General features: G+C 34.4%; 1 pseudogene; it reads left to right on the forward strand.

The window, feature by feature from the left end:
- Positions 1-6,548: 6,548 nt before the first annotated feature.
- On the forward strand, positions 6,549-6,695 carry LOC145286663 (U2 spliceosomal RNA; annotated as a pseudogene).
- The last annotated feature ends 1,644 nt before the right edge of the window (positions 6,696-8,339 follow it).

The following is an 8,339-nucleotide window of genomic DNA, read 5'->3' on the forward strand; positions in this document are numbered from 1 at the left end:
TGGTCAGTAGTGCCGTGAGATGACGAGCATTATCATGATGGAAGATGGCTCCCTTTCTGTCGATTAATAAAGAGCGTTTTCGTGTAAACATAGGTAGAGAATATTGCCGAAAAATATTAACTATGATTTAATAATCTAAAAGGAAATGTTATAAATTAATAGTGATGACATGTTAAAGTAATAATATGTATAAACTAATTACAAAAATTAAACATGGCCTTTCTATAAATTGACAAACACTTTTACACCGACTTGATAACTAAATAATAAACAAGAAGTTATTCCACTCTCGAATTGGAGCCTCACCATTGGATGCAGTTATGTGTTATACTCGAGACGTTTTGGAGTAGAGAGCGGGATTAATTGATAGAGTTGGGAAATAAGATTGGTAAAAAAAAATGTAGAAAGTGCTGGGAATTGTGGATTTAGAGATGAATGGGTTGTTAAGAGATGAACACCTTGATTAATGGTACATAAGGTAGTTTTGTGTCATGCCCGGGAATGTGCGAAAATGAAAGAAAGAGAATACAAAGTAAATAAATGGAGAAAAAAAAAACAGAGCGATAAAATAGGATAAAAATGAGAAATGAAAGCAGAAAGAGAATCCCACAACTAAGTTTCTCTCCTTTCACCGCCAATGCTTGGATGATTGCTTTGCTCAAACCAAATGAATGGCTATTTCCGTTAAAAAAAAAAACCTTGCTTTAGTGAGTTTGTATGACTGACTTTCACTCTAGACCTAACATAGAAAATGGTATTTATGTAGAATACTCACCATGATGAAATAATAAACACATTCTTTTAAAATGGAGTACTGTTGCCAAATCTCGGTAGGAGTTGTTCATCGCGCCTTATCCTCCATTGATAGCATTTAAAACTGCCTTCGAAACCTAGTAGATGATGCCTTTTTCTCTTCTCTGCAACCTTTTTCCCACAGAAGACACGTCATGGGCCTGTCTCTGCTCTTTCGCTATTTTCATGGCAAATGCTCGACTGAATTCGAATCTATGGTCCCACTTTGCCAAACTTTCACAAAAAAACACTCAACTAGCTACAACTACTATATATGATTTCCCTCCCTGCCCTCGGTCTCTCTCTCTCTCTCTCTCTCTCTCTCTCTCTCTCTCTCTCTCTCTCTCTCTCTCTCTCTCTCTCTCTCTCTCTCTCTGCCTAAATCTAAACGCAGATTCCATAAACAAAGTTTTTTTTTCCAGAACTGCCCGCTTTGGAGCACTGTTCCACTGGCCTGCTTCCCGGTTGAATCCAACATGGTAGCCTTCAAATTCAATGTAAACAAGTTCTTGTTGAGCCGTCCCAATAAATAATCAAAGTCTACCCAATTTGCATAATTATCGATTACTACACTACCACCTTACATTCATTAACTCTTATCGTGGGGTGAACATCGGTTTTCATCAAATGGAAATAGAAATATGTCGTCTTTTCTACAACTATATAAAGTACTACTTCGGAAGCAATCTTCTGCCTATATAAGAGTTAGATTCGTCCTAAGATCGCGTGCTGCTGCCACATCCGGTAAGACAGCACATCAATCAATCATCGTTATTTAGTTAAAAATCGACTCCGAAATCTATTGGGAGATTGTCTCATCTGTTCCTTACATCGTCTTCCTCACAAAAATTGCTAGTCCCTCTCTGCTCTCTCGTTCTTTTCGCCGAGTTCCAATCTTTGGTTCCACCTTCTAAAACATTCACAGCAAAAACTCGTCGTTTTCCCAAAACTGCAACAAAGTCTTTTCCTTTCTTTCTCCGTCTATCAAACGCCAGGTGGAATTTCCATGAACGGAGTTTCTTTCCAATAATTTTCTACCAATGGAACAGATTACCACAATGAAAAAAAGAACTTTCTTTCTTCCTCTGTTTGACTGGTAACCAGAAGAATTTCCATGAGTAGAGCTTCTTCACAAGAGATTCCCGTCTGTGGAACGCATTACCATGGGAGTGCTTCCTTTCAGATTACAATATAGTCGTCTTCAAATTCAGTATCAATAGATTCCTGTTATAAATCGTCCCCGAAAATATTCGAACTTAATTCATTCCATAAATAACTCTCAATCCTTTCATAGTAGTGTTCATCATTAAACTGACAATCATTACAACTCCCTAAGTAAATTATAACAAAATCACGTACTCGCATGCCCCTTCCTCCTTTTGGTATAATCACCATTTTCAGTTGTATATCATTCTTCATCGTTTGCTCAAGTAAAATTGTTAAAATATATACAAGATTGTTGGTCCTTCTTTCCAAAAGCTGCCGCTTCCACATCAAATTTCGGTGCCTATCGACAAGGAGTATTGCTACTTTCTCGCGTGCGAGAATTGGATTTTATTTCAGGAATGAAAATCTCCATAGATTATTAAATAACCCAAAGTGAGTTGATATGCCGCAAGTAATAGTAAAGTTGTCGACTGTAGTCGAAGTCGACTCTAAGGCTCCATTTTCATTAATTACTACGCCAAAAATGTAGGTGTTGACGTCACTCCTTTCTCAGGATTTCTCCTCTTACCCGTGATCCTTACCTTATAATTCTGAGTGTTTAGCAAAGAGGGCATCAAGTACGATTTTTTTTATGTCTTTTATGTCTTTGTCTCGACCACAAATGGAACTGTGATGTCTTGACTCATTAGCAAACATTCTTGTCATTATTCCAAAGCATATAAATCAAAGCGAACCAATGTTTCACTGTTGAATGAAAGAGAAAAAGGGAACCACTAATTTATTGTCGATGCCATACGTTTTCCTGTATGAAACGTGGATTCTTACAGCAGGATTAGAGAAGAGGGTTCAGGCCTCAGAAATTAGATGCTTCAAAAGACTGCTATGATCTTTTACAAAGACCACATAAGCAATGAGGAAGTCAAAAACAGAATAAGGCATGCCATTTGTTCTTATGAAGATCTTCTCGACACAACCAGGAGGCGCAAACTAAAACGGTCCGGCCACGTAACAAGAGGAGACGAGTTTGCCAAGACAGTGTTCAGAGAACAGTCAGAGAAGAAAGAAAGAAGAGATGGGAAGACAATATCATAGAATGGACAGGATTGAAGCTGAGCGAGGCGATCAAACATGCAGAGAATAGGGAAGGGTGGAAAGGACTGGTTGACAGGTCATCTGTAGCGCCCCAAGGTGAAGGTAATGGATCAAACGATATCATACGGTATCAAATGTAATAGATTGTTGCATAAGTTCCTGCCGTTTTTTTTTTTTTTTTTTTGTTTTTTTTGTTGTTGTTGTTGTTGTTGTTTTGTCTTTTAATGAATTTAAAAGAATTTTAACAGCAAAAGTAAGTTTGTGTGCGACCCAAGCTCCAAGTTTTTTGTATGAATCCCATCGACTGAAGATACCATAAAATTATCGCAAAATCACATTTCACCTTTTCACCCAATTCTCTACGTCTGATGGCTATCTTCCTTCAAAAGAACCCTTAGTTGGTCTTCGTCTATCTTGATTCCTCTTCCGGGACGAAGAGCATTATTGAGGTCAAAATTACCGTGTTTGAATCTGGTAAACCAATCTCAACAGTTCTCTCAGCTATAGCGTTTTCTCCATATACGGCACAAATATCCTTGGTCACTTCACTCGCTTTTTGGCCTCGATTAAAGACGAAAACAAGGAGGTGTCGAAAATGTGATTTTTTTTATCTACTTGACAATCTATTTGACAGTTCTGAATAACGAGAAAAAATTATATGAACAAAAAACGATGACCATTTTCTTGTAGAACAGGATACGTACTTTCTAATGGTATATAACACTTTGCCAAATATTAAAACATGTATTAGAACAAAATTCTTTTATGAAACGGCGGGAAATGCAACAACCTGATAGATAAAACGATGATGGTAGCTTGTGAGATGATAACCAGTTTCAGTGCAAGAAGTGTGAGACAATGAAGGTGGATGAGAACTCAGTTATGGCGAAAGTATATTTGGATGGCGAAGCTATTGAGGTTGTCCAGAAATTTTGTTACCTTGGTGATACCATTGAAGCACAAAGTGGAACAGGTGCTGTTAAGGTTACACGTTTGCTTCACAAGAGAAAACCAAGAAAAACATGGAGGGAAGTGATAAGATCGGATTTCAGAGAAAGTGGGATAAAGAAAGACTTGTCTAGAGATAGTTTAGTTCGGAAGTCAATTTTTAAGAGCCTTCCAGCACATGTCAGCATGTAAAATGGATGTTAAACTGATGATGATGATGATGATGACGACGACGACGACGACGACGACGAAGACGACGACGTATAAAAATACAAAACTAGTGTGCGTTAGCGATCAAAATTTTTGTACTGTTTTGTTTTTTGTTGTTCGGTTTTTATTTATTTTTTTTGTTTTGTTTTGTTTTTGTTTGTATCTCGTTTTTTGTTTGCTTGTTTGTTTAGTTTTTATTGTTGTTTTCTCTGTTTCTATCTGAGTAGACAGGACGAGATTGGACGAGAAAAAACGAGAAAATCGAAATTGCAATTACGAAGAAACGGTGTAGGCAAGGGAATAAAATCGATAAGTGTAGCTATAATTAGAAGATGTTTTAAAAGCAGTAACTGGTATATTTATAGACGTGCGGCCTAGTGTGGTTAGGGTTGTTCGTCTTCTTTGTTCGTGTGTCTATGGCGAAGACGCGAATGCATAAACGATGTACTGTCGTTTTGCAAGAACGATCTTGTTGCTGAATAGGAAAAGGTGTTTAATGGAAATTACACATATATATATATATATATATATATATATATATATATATATATATATATATATATATATATATATATATATATATATATATATATAAGGAACTTTGCGTGTCTGTGAGTTCATTCCCTATGGACTCTAAAATGGCTAAGCCGATTTTTTGGAAATTTCACGCAAATGTACCTTATGTGTGTGGAAGTATTCTTAGATAGGTTTTGTACCGGAATGCCTCCTATAATTATCGATAATCGATAATCGAAAAAACAATTAAAGATGGAACAATCCGATTTTGACCAAAGTTACCACTTTTACAGTCTAACATCACAAGTGCATTTGAGAAGTTTTATCATCGAACAAACAAATGTGTCCGGTGTATAAAATCCAAAGTAGGTTGTTTAATATGATAGGGGCGCGTTCAAAATGAACGTTTCTGTATAAAGCACAATTGAACAATGATACTTTTGCATTTTAAACTCAAATTCAAGCTATTATATGTGAAATATCAAATATAAAATGTATAAAATAAACAGTAGGTTATCCATAGTGCAATGTAGACTACAATTTATTGTGGACTAAGTCACTGCGGTGAGATATGTGCAGCTGCAGCTTTCTCCCTGTTTACCGCGATGGGTCACTAACTAAAGCAGGCAATCAAACGATTTGATTTAAAAATTAGCGATTTCACCGATTTCGATTTCAATAAAAAAAAAATTCGTTGATCATCATTTAATCCCAGGCAACGTCAGGTCTCCATGCTAATATATATATATATATATATATATATATATATATATATATATATATATATATATATATATAAATATATATATATATATATATATATATATATATATATATATATATATATATATATAATGAAAAATTAGTAGTAATAGTAGTGCGGCTCATAAAGAGCTTTCAGGTCATAAACCTGTGGTGTTCCCTGGAAGCTGAGTGAAAACAAATCTCCTCACAGATTTTCAGTACTCCACCTCTTTCGATAATATTTACAAATGAATTTGCATTATTGCAACAGCCGCTTACCATTGATTTCTCGCTAGCAGCGGCCATTGGTCTCCACTGGAGTTTGAGTGGCAATAAGCCTCCTCAAGTTACCAGTTCTCTTGGCATTTGTCCAGCGGAGGTCTGGTCAGCGCTCCCTCCTCAGTCTTTCCATCCTCCTTGAACCTTCTTGACTATTTGTCATCATTCTTTGGAGGGGAGACTGGGTAATAGAAAAGGGGATGGCCAACTTATAGTTATGTTCTTGGTTCCCTGTAACGTTTCGTGTTTTGTCCTGCAGTAGCTCGTCTGGCCCGCGCATGTGGCTCATGTATTACTCTCCGCATTCCAGGGTTTTCCTTAATATTTCAGCTGTTTTCATTATTGTTATTCGTTGTATCTTTCCAGACATTCCTCTGATTCCAATTTCTCCCATTCTTTTTTCAAAGTTTTTTGGAATTGTGCTTAGTGCTCCTACTATTATAGGTATTATCTTGATTTTTTTTTCATCAATCATATCCTTTTCAGCTCTCTGGCTAGTTCTTTGTTGTTGTTGTTTTTTTTTTGTTTTTTTTGTTGTTTTTTGTTTTTTTGTTTTTGTTTTTTATTATTATTATTATTATTATTATTATTATTATTATTATTATTATTATTATTATTATTATTCCTACTACTACTACTATTACTACTACTACGCCGCTTATGGCTCCGTCCGTTATCATGTTGTGCATACCTAAAAAAGGAAAGTGGAATATTCCAAATAAATCTTGTCACCCCTTAAAAGCAAAATAAAAACAAAAAAAAATTGGTGTCGCTGCTGAGGCAAAACTAATAACAATGATTTGTCTTTCTTGGCCTTTCGGCTAAGATCAAAGTGTAGTATCTGTTCTGCAGATGCTATATTTCAATTTCTTCTCTCTTAGTGGAGGAGAAATCCTTTGCGACTAAGACAATTTTTTCTCCACGTTAAAAATGATCCTGGTGTCTAAATTTGTCCCGTATGGAGGCATTGTGGATAGGTACTATGTTTAATGTAACAAAGATAATTGTAATTGAATAATCATCCCAGGCAACCTATCACAGTTATTATTTAAGTAAGGGGGGGCGACATAGAGGGTTTAAGTTATGAAAATTATTTTCGGAATTAGTAACATATCCAAGAATTATAAAAATTATGAAATGTGAGTTATTTGATTGGTGTGTTTGTAATGAAATAATAAGCCCAGACAATATATCAAAATTCTTATATTAGTAGGAGGGGGGCATGATGTGGATTTTAAATTATCAAAAATGATTGCCGAAATCAGTAACATATCCAAGAATGATGAAATGTGAGTTGATTGATGTGTTTGTAATGAAATAAGCAGCCCAGCAAGTATATCAAAGTTATTATTTTAGTAACAGTAAGGCTATAAGTTGTGTTAAATTTATGAGAAATTATTGTCGAAATTAGTAACATATCCAAGAATTATGAAAAATAATAATATGTGATTTAATGAATTAGTGTGTTTTAAATTAAATAATCAGACCAGACAATATATCAAAGTTATTGTTTTAGTAAGAGGACGATAATGTGGGTTTAAATGATGAAAAATGATTGTCGAAATTAGTAACATATCCAAGCATTATGAAAAATGACGAAATGTGAGTTAATTGATTAGTGTGTTTGAAATGAAATAATCAGCCCAGAAAATATATCAAAGTTATTATTTTAGTAGTGTGGGGTTATTAATGTGAGCAAAAAATATAAAAAGTGATTGACGCGATTCCATCCGAGAATTATGAAACATTATGAAATGTAAATTAATAAATAGTTCTGCTTTTTATGAAATAATCGGCCCAGACAATATATCAAAGTTATGCTTTAGTAAGAGAGGGCGATGAGGATGGTTTACATTATAAAAAATATTATTTAAATTAGTAAGATATCCAAGAATAACGAAACATGGTGAAATGTGTGTTAACTTACGGGGTGTTTATAATAAAATAATCAGCCCAGACAATACATCAACATTATTATTTAAGTAGGGGGAAAGGCAATAATGGGGGCTTAAATTATGAAAAATCATTGTGGAAATTAGTAACATATCCAAGAATTACGAAAAATGATGAAATGTTAGTTGATTGGTGTGTTTGTATGAAATAATCAGCCCAGACAATATATCAAAATTATTATTTTAGTAAGAGAAGGCAATAAGGATGGTTTTAATTATGAAAAATGATTGTCGAAATTACTAACATATCCAAGAATTCTGAAAAATAATATGTGATTTTATGCAATAATGTGTTTGCAATGAAATGATCAGACCAGGCAATATATCAAAGTTCTTATTTAAGTAAGGGGATGGGTGATGGCATCGGTTTGAATGATAAAAAAGGATTGTCGAAATTAGTAACATGTTCAAGAATTATGAAAAATGATAAAATGTGAGTTAATTGATAAGTGTGTTGTAATGAAAAAAATCAGCCCAGACAGTATATCAAAGTTATTATTTTAGTAAGGGGGAAGTATAAGGTGTGTTTAACTTATGAAAAATGATTGTCGAAATTAGTAACATATCCAAGAATTATAAAAAATGATGAAATGTGAGTTAATTGATTGGTGTGTTTGAAAAAAAATAATGAGCCTAGAC

This window comes from Euprymna scolopes, chromosome 10, assembly GCF_053919585.1.
Source record: "Euprymna scolopes isolate OS-2025 chromosome 10, ASM5391958v1, whole genome shotgun sequence".
Taxonomy (NCBI): Eukaryota; Metazoa; Mollusca; class Cephalopoda; order Sepiida; family Sepiolidae; genus Euprymna; species Euprymna scolopes.